Below are 13,194 nucleotides of genomic sequence, written 5' to 3'. Positions count from 1 at the left end.
ATGCAGGCACACACCACTAATTAAGTCTGCAGTCTTCAAAACTGGTTTGCTCATATCAATTGTCCATGCCTTTTAAATTAGAGCCACTTTTCTTATAAGCTTGTCTTATTTTGTAGCTCACAATTAGACGTAAACAATTTGAGCCAAGTCTGAAGTCAGTTGGGTCAATAATTTTGAAGTTATTAATATTTAAAATCGACAAATCTTGGTTAATTGTTATCTCATACAGGTTTGTTCTGTTCTGTTTAAGTTTTTATATTATGCCCATCAGCAGGATATACAATTGTCTTGCAGACATAAGGAATCCACTGAAGTCAATGGGACTCCATATTAGTGGATCCCATTTAAGGATTGGGTCCTTCGCCTACCAGACAAACAGACACTATTAAGCCTTTGGCAAATGGTTGCTTTAAGTATAGGTCCTACACTACAAGTGTTATAGTGACAACTGCAGCACAGACACTTATTACAGCAACAGAAGAATTACAGCAACAGAAGAATTCTTTTCGGTCCATGTAGTAAATCTACCCTTCCCAGAGGCAATAGCTAAGTTGATGGAAGAATTATTCCATCGACCTCTTGGTACTTACACCAGAGCTTAGGTTGACAGAACTACATCTCCTGGGGCGTGTGAATTTTTCACATCCCTGAGGAACGTAATTGGATTGATCTAAGTTTTAGATGTTGATGAGCCATAAGTCTACAAATGCATAGTGCACTAATGACAGAGAGGCAACTGTCACCTGGGTCCTGTCGGTCACAGAACTAGGATATTCTCTGCAACATTTTTTCCCCCTTAACAAATCCCCAGGGACCAGCAGCAAAAATCTACATTACTACCTTAAAGTTGCAGTGTTAAGGACTAAATCAAAACACAATCAAGTTATTCTAATCCTATGATTAACCATATTTAATGTCTATTAAAAAGATGCTCCATTTCTTTCAAATGTGAGGAATTATATTAGCATCACCTCTATTGGAGGTGCAACAATATTGAATAAAAACAAAAACAAAACCCCAAAGATGTACAGCCCTCCAGACAAACACTTAGTTCACCATTGTCAAACTCATTCTGTGCAGAAGGCTGAATTTCACTTTAAAATGAAAATTTTGGGGAAAATTTTGGGAAAATTTTAAGACTATATAATTTTAAGACTCTTCTTGATCTACAACAGAATTCCTACTGATGTCAATGTAACCTCTGCACAAAGATTAATGGTAAAATGTAGTCTTAAAATAGAAAACAAACATGTTTAGTTCACTAACATCTTGTATTCAGCATCACTCAGTGGGAAAACTCTCACTTCAACCTCCTTTCTCTACTTCTCTTCCACTTCCTGGGTCTTTATACTGCTTCTCCTTTCTTCCTTCTGCATTTCCTTCACTGAAGTAACTCCCAAATCCACCCACTATGGTTTCACTCCTACTCTTTTCCTATGCCATCTGCAATGATCAGAAACAAATTAGTTAATGATGACATTTAAAAATGTATCATTAAGCTTTAGAGTTAACACACCAGTTAAGATTAATAGGGACAGGGAGGTACACTTGAGCACAACTGTTTCAGGCTGTCTGCACACTCAAGACGACAATGTTGCTTTTTGCAAAGCAAATTTGGCAACTGTGAGAGTTAGAAACTGTTTTTTAAACAAAATTCTGCAGAATCTAAGATTTTAACATTCCATGTATGCCACATCCTGTCCACACAGCCTTATGGTTTGACACCATTGATCTAGATCAAGGATCAGCAACCTTTGGCACGAAGCCTGCCAGGAAAAGCCCCTGGCGGGCTGGGCCTGTCTGTTTACCTGCAGTGTCTGCAGGTTCGGCCCAGCGCAGCTCCCACTGCGCGATTTGTCTTCCCAGGCCAATGGGGAGTGGAGGAAGGGTGGCCAGCACATCCCTCAGTCTGTGCCGTTTCTTGCAGCCCCCATTGGCCGAGGGCGGGGGACTGCGGCCAGTGAGAGCTGCGATTGGCCGAACCTGCGGATGCTGCAGGTAAACAAACCAGCCCAGCCCAACAGGGGCTTTCCATGGCGGGTTGCATGCCAAAGACTGCCGATCCCTGACCTCGATGCTACTTTATTGCCTGCAGATTAAACATAGGTGCTATCTCCAAAATTGATCAAGTTGAAGGTTGCAGCCAAATTAGAAATGATACATTGCAGACAGGTACTACAACGATGCACAGCCTGGATTAAAAGACAATGAATGGCTTGTGAGTTGTGCAAATACACATTGAAGGCTTATGTTTAACTTGCCACGGTTCAAATATTAAAGTTTGATTTATTAGATTTATGCAGTAAGAAGATTCAACTTTTTACAGCCATCATATCCCTAATTGTCCTTAGCACAACACATCCAATACAAATAGGTAACAGCAACTGTAGACTATTTATTTTGAATCCTGATCAGTTAGTTCAGTAGTCTTCAAACCCTAGCATCAGATTACAAATGCACATCTCTTCCCTACACCCCACATCTTTCTAGGAGACAGATATTACGTAAAAATGGACTCACGAAGGGTAAACTATTCTAGTCTCCCCCGGTAAGCAATTGTCTCTCCCATCTCCCACACAAATATTACCTTTGATTATCTGATTTAATTAGTCATAAATGGATTTAGAAGTATGAGTAGGTAACATACATATACGAAATATCTAAATCCCAGGCACTCACATTCACCCACTATGGTGCAAGTGGAGACGATTACATAAAGAATAAAGTCCTGCAAGAAGAGCTTTATAAAACTAAATTCTATTTCACAGAAATAGGAGTCATGAAAAAAGCCTCCCATATTAGTTTAAACTACTTCAAGAGGTTAAAAAGCCAACAATAAAAAGGAAAGTTTGCCATCCTTTAAGCAAGTGAAACAAGTAGGAAAAGTTAAATAAATACTTAAACAGTTACTTGAGTCTTCTTGTAATGTCACAGTATTTCTGTTGTGTAAGTGGAGCATAACCACATTACAAATATTAGTTTAAGATGATGTAAATATCACAATAAGAAATAACATCCAATGGATCTGTGCAGTCTGTTTGTCACATGAACCAATGTGAAATTGTTAGGATGAGATTCAATGCCACATTTGACACAGATGTAGGTTTCCCAGGACATGGAAGAGATTAGAGGTTATTATGACAGAAGAAATAATCAGATGAAGATAATCCTGCTATGTAACTAATATTAATACCCAGTGTGATGCAGTAGGGACTATCTGTGTAGTGGATGGGAGAACTGGGGATGACTTTAGGTGAGGGACAGAAGCTGAGCCTGTAACCTGAGCTAGGCAGGGGGGAGGGGGTCAGCACCCTTGCCCAGGATGCCAGACAAAGGAAGGGGCCGGCTGGAGGGAGTTAGTTCAGTTTCGGTTTTGGGCTGGGTGGTTGGAATTCAAGGAATCCCAATCTGGGAACTAAGCTTCCTGAACCCCCAGAAGGACCAGTTTGAGGGGTCCTGGCTGTGCCTACAAGCTCTGCTGTACCCTGCGTTCCTGTTGTCCAATAAACCTTCTGTTTTACCGGCTGGCTGAGAGTCACTGTGAGTCCCAGGAAGAGGGGAGCAGGACCGGACTCCCCCATACTCCATGACACCCAGAGGATATGAAGTTAAAACAGATGGAACGAGCAGCCCTGACAAAGAGCTCCACCATTCATATTAAGCAAGAGCTCTGTATTTGGAGTTGCTGGTCTCAAAGCAGATCACATTATAACTTGTGATATTGAGGTTAGACGTATAATGGTTATAAATGGCAAAGCCTATATCTCAATCATGGTATGTCTTCATGTTCTGGTTCTTATCTATGAGAAGATTTAGAAGAATCAGTAGGTACTCAGAGTGGCAGAATAAAATAAAGGTAGAGCGAGACTTCAAAGATTTGGACTGTTTTGCTTACAGAGATGTGTAAGAAAGAATATTACAGAGGACATACAGCACAATGCATGGTAAAGAGAAGGCAAAAGAGGAGCCCATATTTAATTACTCATAATACAGGGACAAAGGGACATTAAATGAAATCTAAAAGCTGCAAGTAACTAATTGTGCCCTTATATACACACACAATTCATAATTAATCTGTGACTTCATTATCACAAGGTATCACTGAGCCTGGGGATTCACGAAGGTTATAAGAGAATTAGATATTTGTGGATAATATGACCATCTACAATTATGTTACCAGAACAGACTGATTTAAATCAAAGTGATTTAAGTGACTGATTTTAATCATGATTTAAATCAGCAATCAGAAAACCTTGATTTAAATAATTAATTTTAATTATTTATTTGTACTTCAGTTATTTTCTTAAAGAAAGTTTGATTTTTACTGGTTAGTAACCATTAAAATATGTTGATTTGCAATTAAATATAGGTTTTTATGTTAAATTTGGTGCTTCTTTTTACTAACCAGGATACACTATAGCTATACATTTAAGCAATTATATAGCTTAATTTACATTCATTCAGATTCTTAATTTTTACATTTATGATGCCAGAAAATAGTGAATGACGTATTTCTTATTTACAAATTTACTTACTTGTGATGTGTGTCAAGCTCAGCATTTTTTTAAATTTAAGTACCTTAAATGTGCTGGATGCATAAGAAAAGGATAATCAAAAATAATTTTAAATGCAGAACAACTGATTTATGAAACAAAGAAATATTATCTATAGGTAGTGAATTGAACTAATGGTTTCTGGTCACCATGTCCTTCACAATTTCAGAACCAGTAGATCTCATCTTATCACACCTAGCTTTTATTCACAGATTGGAAGAAGAAAATAAGCTTTCCAGCTTTTTCAATTCTCAATTGGTTTCTTAACTTTCAAGGAACTAGTAGTAATTGAACTGAATTAGCTGAATAAACTGAAAAGAAGAAAATATTCTCTCTGTACCTGTAGAAGAAGCTACTGCTATCAGAAGCTGGTTTAGCACTTCATCAAACTCTGGTTCCAGGTGCTCAGCCACTGACTTCCATTAGTTCAGTGGTATGACTTTCTTTAAAACTTCGTGGTAAACATGTACTGCTCAATACTATTTTTTTGTGTTTAATTTAAATGATTTTAATATATGGTAAGTTTAAGCTTTAATATAGGCTATCAACTGCAAATAGGTTTGTTTCAAAAAAAATAAACCTGTATTTAATTTAAATTTTATAAAAATCCAATTTAAATAGAAAACAGGATTTTTTAAACAAATCATCAATTTTTATTAACCCACAGCAAAAGGGTTGGGTTTTTGCTTAATTAATGTAAACCCTTATGCTTAGGGCATTAAATCGAACATGAAATGAACAAGGTTAAGAAAGAAACTTTTATGAATAGGTTATTCCATAACTATTCATTGTAGGGTTTCCTTTATTTCTGCTGAAGCATCTGGCTGTTGCCAGAGAAAAGTCACAGGATTTGATGAACCACCAGTTGAATCCCATGTAGCCAATCTTGTGTTTCCTATAAATGCCTTAAACCGATCCTGCCTATCAGAACAAGGAGCAGACAGAGAAAGAAGGTAAGATTTAGGGTATGGCTACACTTGAAATTTCAGCAGCGCTTTGAAGTGCGAGTGTGGTTGCAGCGCCAGCGCTGGGAGAGCTGCACGTACACCACCTCCTCATGGGGTTTAGCTTGCAGCACTGTTTACACTGGCGCTTTACAGCGCTGTATCTTGCAGCGCTCAGGGGGGTGTTTTTTTCACACTCCTGAGCGAGAAAGTTGCAGCGCTGTAAAGCGCCAGTGTGGCCAAGGCCTTAGAAAGACAACCAACATACTTTCTGATCAAATTTAACTGCACTTCAGATGTCTATATGGAAAACAAACACATAAAAGCATTTCCTCCCTCACCGCTATATAATCAAGACGATCAAACATGGAAATTATGGTGGGTAGGCAGGTGGCCAGTTAGTGATTTATCTTTTGTTCACTGATTGTTAAAAAACAAAACAAACAAAACTAAGTACTGTCACCCTAGTCTTCCCTCTCCCTCCCACCTCCCCTTCACATCTTGTCTCAATTTAGACTGTAAACTTGCTGAAGCCGGGAATCATTTCTGTGAAGAGCCCATCACAATGAGGCCCCAATCCTGACAGGGGGCACTGGCGGCTACTGAAATGCAAATAACTAGTAAGAGAAGACATGACTGACTAAAAAATTAGCTTAATTATAAAGAATTAAATTTCCTTTCCACATCAAAGACAACGCTTTAAATTGTAGTTTAGTTAAAGAATTTTTGATAAGCTGAATGTTGGAACATTTGGAAGGAGGGAGAGGAATATCATCTGGAATCCTCCAAGACTGTCAGGAGTCCTCAGGTAGCTTCTGCAACAGAAACATGTATCACCATAAAACTAGGATTCCTCAGCTACATAAAGCATTCGGGCAGTCTTAACAGTGCATGAACATATCTACTCTGAAGAGAGATAACACCCAGCAAACGTGACTTGCCACTGAGACTCTCATGCAATTGTTCTGTTTGATTTAATTTAATTTTGGGACCATGCTACAATTGCAACATTATTGTTCGTTATTTCATGTTTTGATATGCTAATCAAGGAACATAACCGTACTACTTTAAACAAAAAGTTCTGCCTGTAAAGATCTCAGAATGCTTTACAAACACTAATTCAGGTCTCACAACACTGCTCCAGCCATAGACATTATGGTTATGAAAATTATTAGTAATTATATACTGCTTTACATTTTCAAAGCTCTTACAAACACAAGAAATGTGATAGCAGATGCTTCAGGGAAAAATTTTAATGTTCTATAATGAAATTGAAAATTTCCAGAAACGCCTCCTGGTAAAGGACGTTTTTCGCCAACCGCAGGAAGTTAGCAGTTGGCTTAATTCCTGAAGCATGAGGGTTTATATCTTTTATGAATATTTATATTTATCTATTATGAATATTTATCATAATGCAAATAATATCCATAAGCTGTTGACCTCGGTATCTTGTTCAGTTCATTCTATGGGTTAACTAAGCATCACATTTCCTTCTATAAGGTTTAAATGTGTTGCTTTTTTGTTTATTGTATGTCTTTGTGTTCTTGTATTATGAGAAAGATGAAGCGGGAACAGCCAAATGACTTTCTCTATGCTATGTCATTTTTATATTTCTCTATTTTGTGCCATGATTTTTTCTACTCTCTAACTTAAGCGTCCTAACCTTTTTAATTGCTCCTTATGTAAAAGTCTTTCCATGCTTCTAGTCAATTTTATAGCCCTTCTCTGAACCTTATGAGCTGGGATGACCAGAACCACAGTATTCAGGTGGAGAGTGAGCATCATATTAAGGCAGTGGTCCCCAACGTGGTGCCTGCGGGTGCCGTCGTGCCCGCGTGTGCATCTTAATGTGCCCGTGTTCTGGCCCCTGGGAGAGCACCCGCTGAAATGCTGCCAAATTTCAGCTGCATTTCGGCGGGGACGCCTCTCAATGACGCTGCTTGTCACCAACAAGTGATGTAATCGAGATGCGTTGCCCCCAAATTTCGGCGGGGACGCCTCTCGATGACGCCGCTTGCCGTCAACAAGTGACATCATTGAGAGGCATCGCTCCCGAATTTCGGCAGGGACGCCTCTCAATGATGTCGTTTGTTGACGGCAAGCGGCGTCATCGAGAGGTGTCGCTGCCGAAATGCCGCCGAATTTCAGCGGCATTTCAGCTGGTGCTCCACTGCCACAGTGGTCGGGGATCACTGTATTAAGGTGTCTCCATATTACAATTATGTTTTGAAACCAGTTTATAATGGTTTCATACAACACTGTTACAATGACAGAGGCAGAATTGCGTCCACTGAAGTTTTTCTCCCTTAGAGATGCCTGAATCATCTATGAGCCCACTCCTCAGATGCAGCCTACCCTGCATTAATCAGCATTTTCTGGGAAAACTCAGAGCACTCTAATGACATGCACACAGAATGTTTCAAGTAGATAATAGTCCCAGCTCTCTGTGTTAGGACACACCAGAGTGTTAAGGGAAACCTGCAAAACCAAACACTGTTAAGGGGTCCTATCCACACCAGAAAAATACCCACAAAAACAACAGGTTTGCAAGACTGGTTACAGGAAGACAACCATCTGTCAGACTAGTCTTCTGGTAGGGATGATGCTGTTAGATGCCACAATTGCAGAGTTTCATCCATGCTGCATGTGGACACAAATGACATTCTGAAATAGTTAGTTGGTTCTAACCTGTAATGTTGTAGCATGGACAGGACCGTAATCATTTCAGGGTGGATAAAAATCAATTTAAAAATATTTTTTTAATTGATTTTTTATTTAAACTGGATTTTGTTTGATAAAATGCTTTTTGAGGAAAAACCTATCTAAAGATCAAGATACATTATAGCTGAAAGATATCTCATCATGGAATAAGGATCATAAATTCTAATTCTATAGTATGAGACAATATATTCATTTAATGTTTAAGAAAAGTTTTGTAAATGAGTTTCAATAGTTCATGGATTAGGGTCCCAATCTTATGGGGTTCCACGGGCTTCTGTATAGATTATTTAGGTTAATCTTTCTATCTACCTAATGGGACTCACGTGCTCACTCTGGAAGAGACCATCAGAAATGCTTAGTTTTGTAGTTCTCAAACCATGGACGTGTCTCCCCAGAGGTAACATGCTTGTTAACACCAAAAATGTTTTTGAATAAATAATATATAGAGGTGAGAAATAACAGAGCTCAGCTCTATTGTCCCTCTGCAAATTTGTGTACACAGCATAAATCCCTTACTTCTCTCTAAAAGTGCAAAGTTTCAAAAAGTCCAACAACTAGAAGATTTTTCGGGGCGGACTAGATCTGGACAAGGGGAAGAAGTCTGGAGATAAGTGTAAGAAGTGAGGGACATACAATATTTTAACAAAACCTGGATTTTTTTCTTCAACAGCAAAAATATGCTTAATACATATGTCATAGCATTCCTGCCCAGATCTGAACCTTAGAGTTCACAAAATGAGAAACTAGCATGAATCCTCTAAGCTTAATTACCAGCTTAGACCTGATAGCATGGCCACCACCCAAAAATATAGTGTTTTGGGGCACTCTGACTTCCCCAACCTTCCCTGGGGACCCCAAGAACCCAAATCCCTTGGGTTCTTAAAACAAGGAGAAATAAACCATTCCCCCTTCTTTCCCTCTCCCAGACTTTCCCTCCCTGGGCTATCCTGAGAGACTACTGATCCAAACTCTTTAAATCACAATCCAGAGAAGCATGTCCTGTCCCTTCCACAAAGAGGACAACAGATATTCAAGGAAAAAAGAGAGAGAGGATTCCACCTCTCCCCTCTCCCCCACCAGATCCTGGATAAAACAAGGGAACAAAGGAAAAATTCACTCAGTCAGGTTTCTAAAAAGAAAGATCTTCTTAATTAAAGCGAAAGGAAAAAAGTAAAGAATTATCTTGTAACTTCAAGATGTAATAATACAGGGTCCTATAGCTTTACAGACACAGAAGGAAACTTTCCCCCAGTAACCAAATAACAAACAAAATATTCCCCCAGCAACATAACACACATAAAAAAGTTAACCAGCCGATCCACAATTTGCAAATAGAGTAAAACAACAATCAAAAAGCCTAAAAAACCGCCTGTTTACTCACTATTTTGAACAGTAAACTAGAGGCGTATAACCTCTGGTCTCTCTCAGACCCCCGAGAGAAAAACAACGGACAAAGAACACACACAAAAGCTTCCCTCCACCCAAATTTAAAAGTATCTTGTCTCCTGATTGGTCTTCTGGTCAGGTGTTCCAGTTCCCTGCTTGTAACCCTTTACAGGTAGAAGAGACATTAACCCTTAACAATCTGTTTATGACACATAACATTGTTTTAATTAAATAAAACAATTTAAACGTCTGTCTGGTTATGTTCGCCTCATAATACAGCATGGCAAGAAAATCCTCCAAATATTAATGATTAACCTGTTAAACTGGAGATATTTATGAAGTCATTTGGAGGTGAACTATCTGCTTCAATTAATTACCTTTGGTAAATGAAATAACCAAACAATCATTCATTTTCTCATATAGCTGTAAAACTAATCTAAAAAGTTTTCAAAATAAATCACTGTTTAAAAATGTATAGGGCGTACCTTCTACAAATGAAACCTACATCTCTGAATTGTGCATTTTTGTTGGTTATACATATTCTTCACATTTATGTAGAAAACCATGATTAAATTATCTTCCTGACTAGTGATTTAATCAAATCCACTCCGAAGCATTTTCACACTATCCAAATATTAGACTCTTTGACACAATCTCATACCCATGATCAGAGATTTTGTTCCAACTCAATGTTGTAAACAAGAGAAAAATCTTTAGGTAAAGTTATTACTAATGAGAAAGTTTTCCACAAGTCATCAACAGTTCCGTTTATAGAATATGACAAAACTTTTGCAACATCTAAAGACCCTCTAAATTATGTTACAATCAATAGGAAAATCAAGCTACCATTTACCTCACTGATGTAAGTTTTTTCCACGAAGTCACAATAAGCAAGCCATGAACTAACAGTATGTTTATAATCAACACCAGCCCACTCTGTTAAGCTACCTGCATAAATGTGTACTGGGGTTCATTGCTAAGTACTAGGAAGTGGTAATTAATGGAGTTGAGAGATCTGTACTTGCAACAATAAGAGCTCATAGCAATCTTAACTTGTTTACAACCTTCTGAATGCTAATTTCATGTTATTCTTTTCTTGCATTTGCAGCAAGAGGTCACTCACAACAGTGCAACACCTGAATGGCTCTTAGGCCAAGACCCCCTTATACTAGGTGCCAATGACTAGAGCTCCTAGGTGCTGCTACATTAAAAAAAAAAAAAATCTTTCTTCCACCACACAGAAAAAACATGGACACAACAGCTCAATAAACTGTGAAACTATGCTCAAGTTTGTCCTTTAATAATATTGACATGGAAACAGCCCACGGCCAATTGATTTGTCTTGTCACATAGAAACACCAGGTCTTTACTCATGATTCTGGTTGAAAATCAGGAGGCGTGGTACATACGTACTCCGCTGGTGGTGGAGAGAGGGGGAATGCTTAACATTGCTCAAATGACTGCTCTAGTCAAATACAAAAAAATATTTACTGGCTTTGAAGTTTTTCCATTTCAAAAGCAGATGGTTACAGCGAAGGTCACTGCTGTACAGGCTGGGCAAGGGGAAAAGAATGCAGTAACCCTCAGCATGAGGCATGGAGAAACAGCTGTAGTATACAACTGCAGTGCTTTCATAGAGATGACTATTTTGGAGAGATTACTTCACATGCCCCCCATGTAGCTAGTATGTCAAGTCACAGATCCTCTGGGAGAAAGTATCATAGAAATGCAAAATTACATATTTAAAGGCATTTATATGGGGTTTTTTTTTTTATCAACTCAGTATCTGAACTCTTAGTTTTAGTAAACATCAATATGAGTAATGGTGAGAAACAGTACAGCAATTTACTGTGTATGAAAAAAATTCATTCAGCCACACAGCTGATATTTTGACAGTTTCAAATCTTATTTGGCTCTTCTGTTAACATTCAGTGAACAATGAGACATGCTAGTTTTTATGAAATAACAGATTCTCTTTTGAAGTGGCACACCTCCTCTCAATCTCTCAAGGGGTGATGCAATAAACCAGCATGAATGACCATCCAACGAGTAACAGGCCATTCCAGATACACATACAGAGTCACACTCTATGTATAAAGAGCTTTTTTAAAGAGTGACAGACTTCAAGCCCTTACAACTCATATAAGCATAGCTCAGTGGTTTGAGCATTGGCCTGTTAAACCCAAGGTTGTGAGTTCAATCCTTGACCGGGCCACTTAGGGATCTGGGGCAAAAATCAGTATTTGGTCCTGCTGTGAAGGTAGGGGGCTGGATTCACTGACCTTTTGACAGCCCTTCCAGTTCTAGGAGATAGGTACATCTCCAATTATTATTAAGTCAAGTCACAGGTAAGGGTCTTGTAGGCAGGGTTAGTCTTGAGAGTGTCCCTAAATCTCTGAGTGTCAGAAGCTGGGCTTGGACAACAGAAGATGGATTGATCACTCAGTAATTGCCCTGTTCTGGTCACTCCCTCTGCAGCACCTGATACCACCTGTTGGCAGACAGGGCACTGGGCTACTGCACCTCTGCTCTCGCCCAGCTGGGCCAGTCTTGTGTTCTCAATGTACTGCCCAGTGCCAACACACAAATGAAGCCTTGTAAACAATGAAGGCGCTTGTTGAATTAAGTCTCATGCCATCAGCCCCCGCTTTCAGGACCCCCCTCCCCCCAGCGGTGGCCGTCGCGCTGCGGTGCTGAAGCCACCGCCCGCCCATCCACTGGGCTGCCCTCACCGACCCCGGCTGGCCGCGCCGCGCAGACACGCCCGGGCAGTTACACACGGGCAGGCCCCGCCTCGGGGCCCAGACGTGCAGCTGAGGGGGCGGCCCAGGCAGGGCCAGGCGGGGGCGAGGAACAAAGGCGCTACCCCTCCCCCCACCGCTTCAGGCGGCGAAACGTCGCGGCCAAGCCGCCGCGCGCCCCCCGGGGCAGGGCGCGGGCGCGCACTCAGGCCGCCCCTCAAAGCCAAGAGCCGCTGCAGGAGGCCGAGGCTCCCCTCAGCCGGGGGCCGCACTGCCCTGCCCCGCGGCCGGGGAGGGGCGCAGCGTGCGGGGCCGGCCCAGGCGGTCACCTCCCTCCTCCCGGGGGGAGACAGGCCCCGGCGCCAGCGAGTGACAGAGGCCGACAACCCCCCCCCGCCCGGTACCTTCTCCCGCCAGGCGCCCTCCGGCTCCGTCCTCCCTCAGCTCGCCGCACAGACCGGAAACAGCGGCGCCAGCACCGCCCACCTCACCCCCTCCCCCCGGCCACCCAATCAGGAATGGCCCCCGCCTCCCTCGCCGCCACGCGCGGAGCGCGGATTGGCCGCCCCTTCCCGTTCCCTCGCGCCGCGCGGCGGCGCCGCAGGGCTACGGCGCCTCCGGCTGGATTGGCTGAAAAGCGCCACGTCCTCAGGCGCGCGCCGGCTCGCAGATCCGCCCACTTCGGGGCTCCTCTCATCTCGCCGGGCTCGGGGGTCTCTTCTCTGCGCAAGCTGCGGCTGCCACGAGCGCAGAGGAATGGGAGGGGCGCGAGGGCAGGGAGTGACCGTTAGAAAGGGCGGGAAGAGCAGACTCTGACCGTTGTCTGAGTGGGAGGGGCGAGCGTGTCTG

General features: G+C 41.5%; 1 protein-coding gene across 2 annotated transcripts in view; it reads right to left on the bottom strand.

Annotated features, from left to right (window-relative positions):
- The window catches only part of CALU (calumenin), a 37,710-nt gene extending 24,768 nt beyond the window's left edge, over positions 1–12,942 (bottom strand). Inside the window, exon 1 of one of the 2 annotated variants that reach the window (XM_032802177.2) lies at positions 12,750–12,942. The gene's annotated coding sequence lies outside the window, so the exon portion shown is untranslated. The remainder of the gene's footprint in view (positions 1–12,749) is intronic. The other variant, XM_032802178.2, reaches the window with a different exon arrangement.
- Between the last annotated feature and the right edge of the window lie 252 nt (positions 12,943–13,194).

Source organism: Chelonoidis abingdonii, chromosome 1 (assembly GCF_003597395.2).
Source record: "Chelonoidis abingdonii isolate Lonesome George chromosome 1, CheloAbing_2.0, whole genome shotgun sequence".
Lineage (NCBI taxonomy): Eukaryota > Metazoa > Chordata > Testudines > Testudinidae > Chelonoidis > Chelonoidis abingdonii.
The sequence above is the reverse complement of the archived record's forward strand: the minus strand, read 5'-3'. Positions and strand labels throughout refer to the sequence as shown.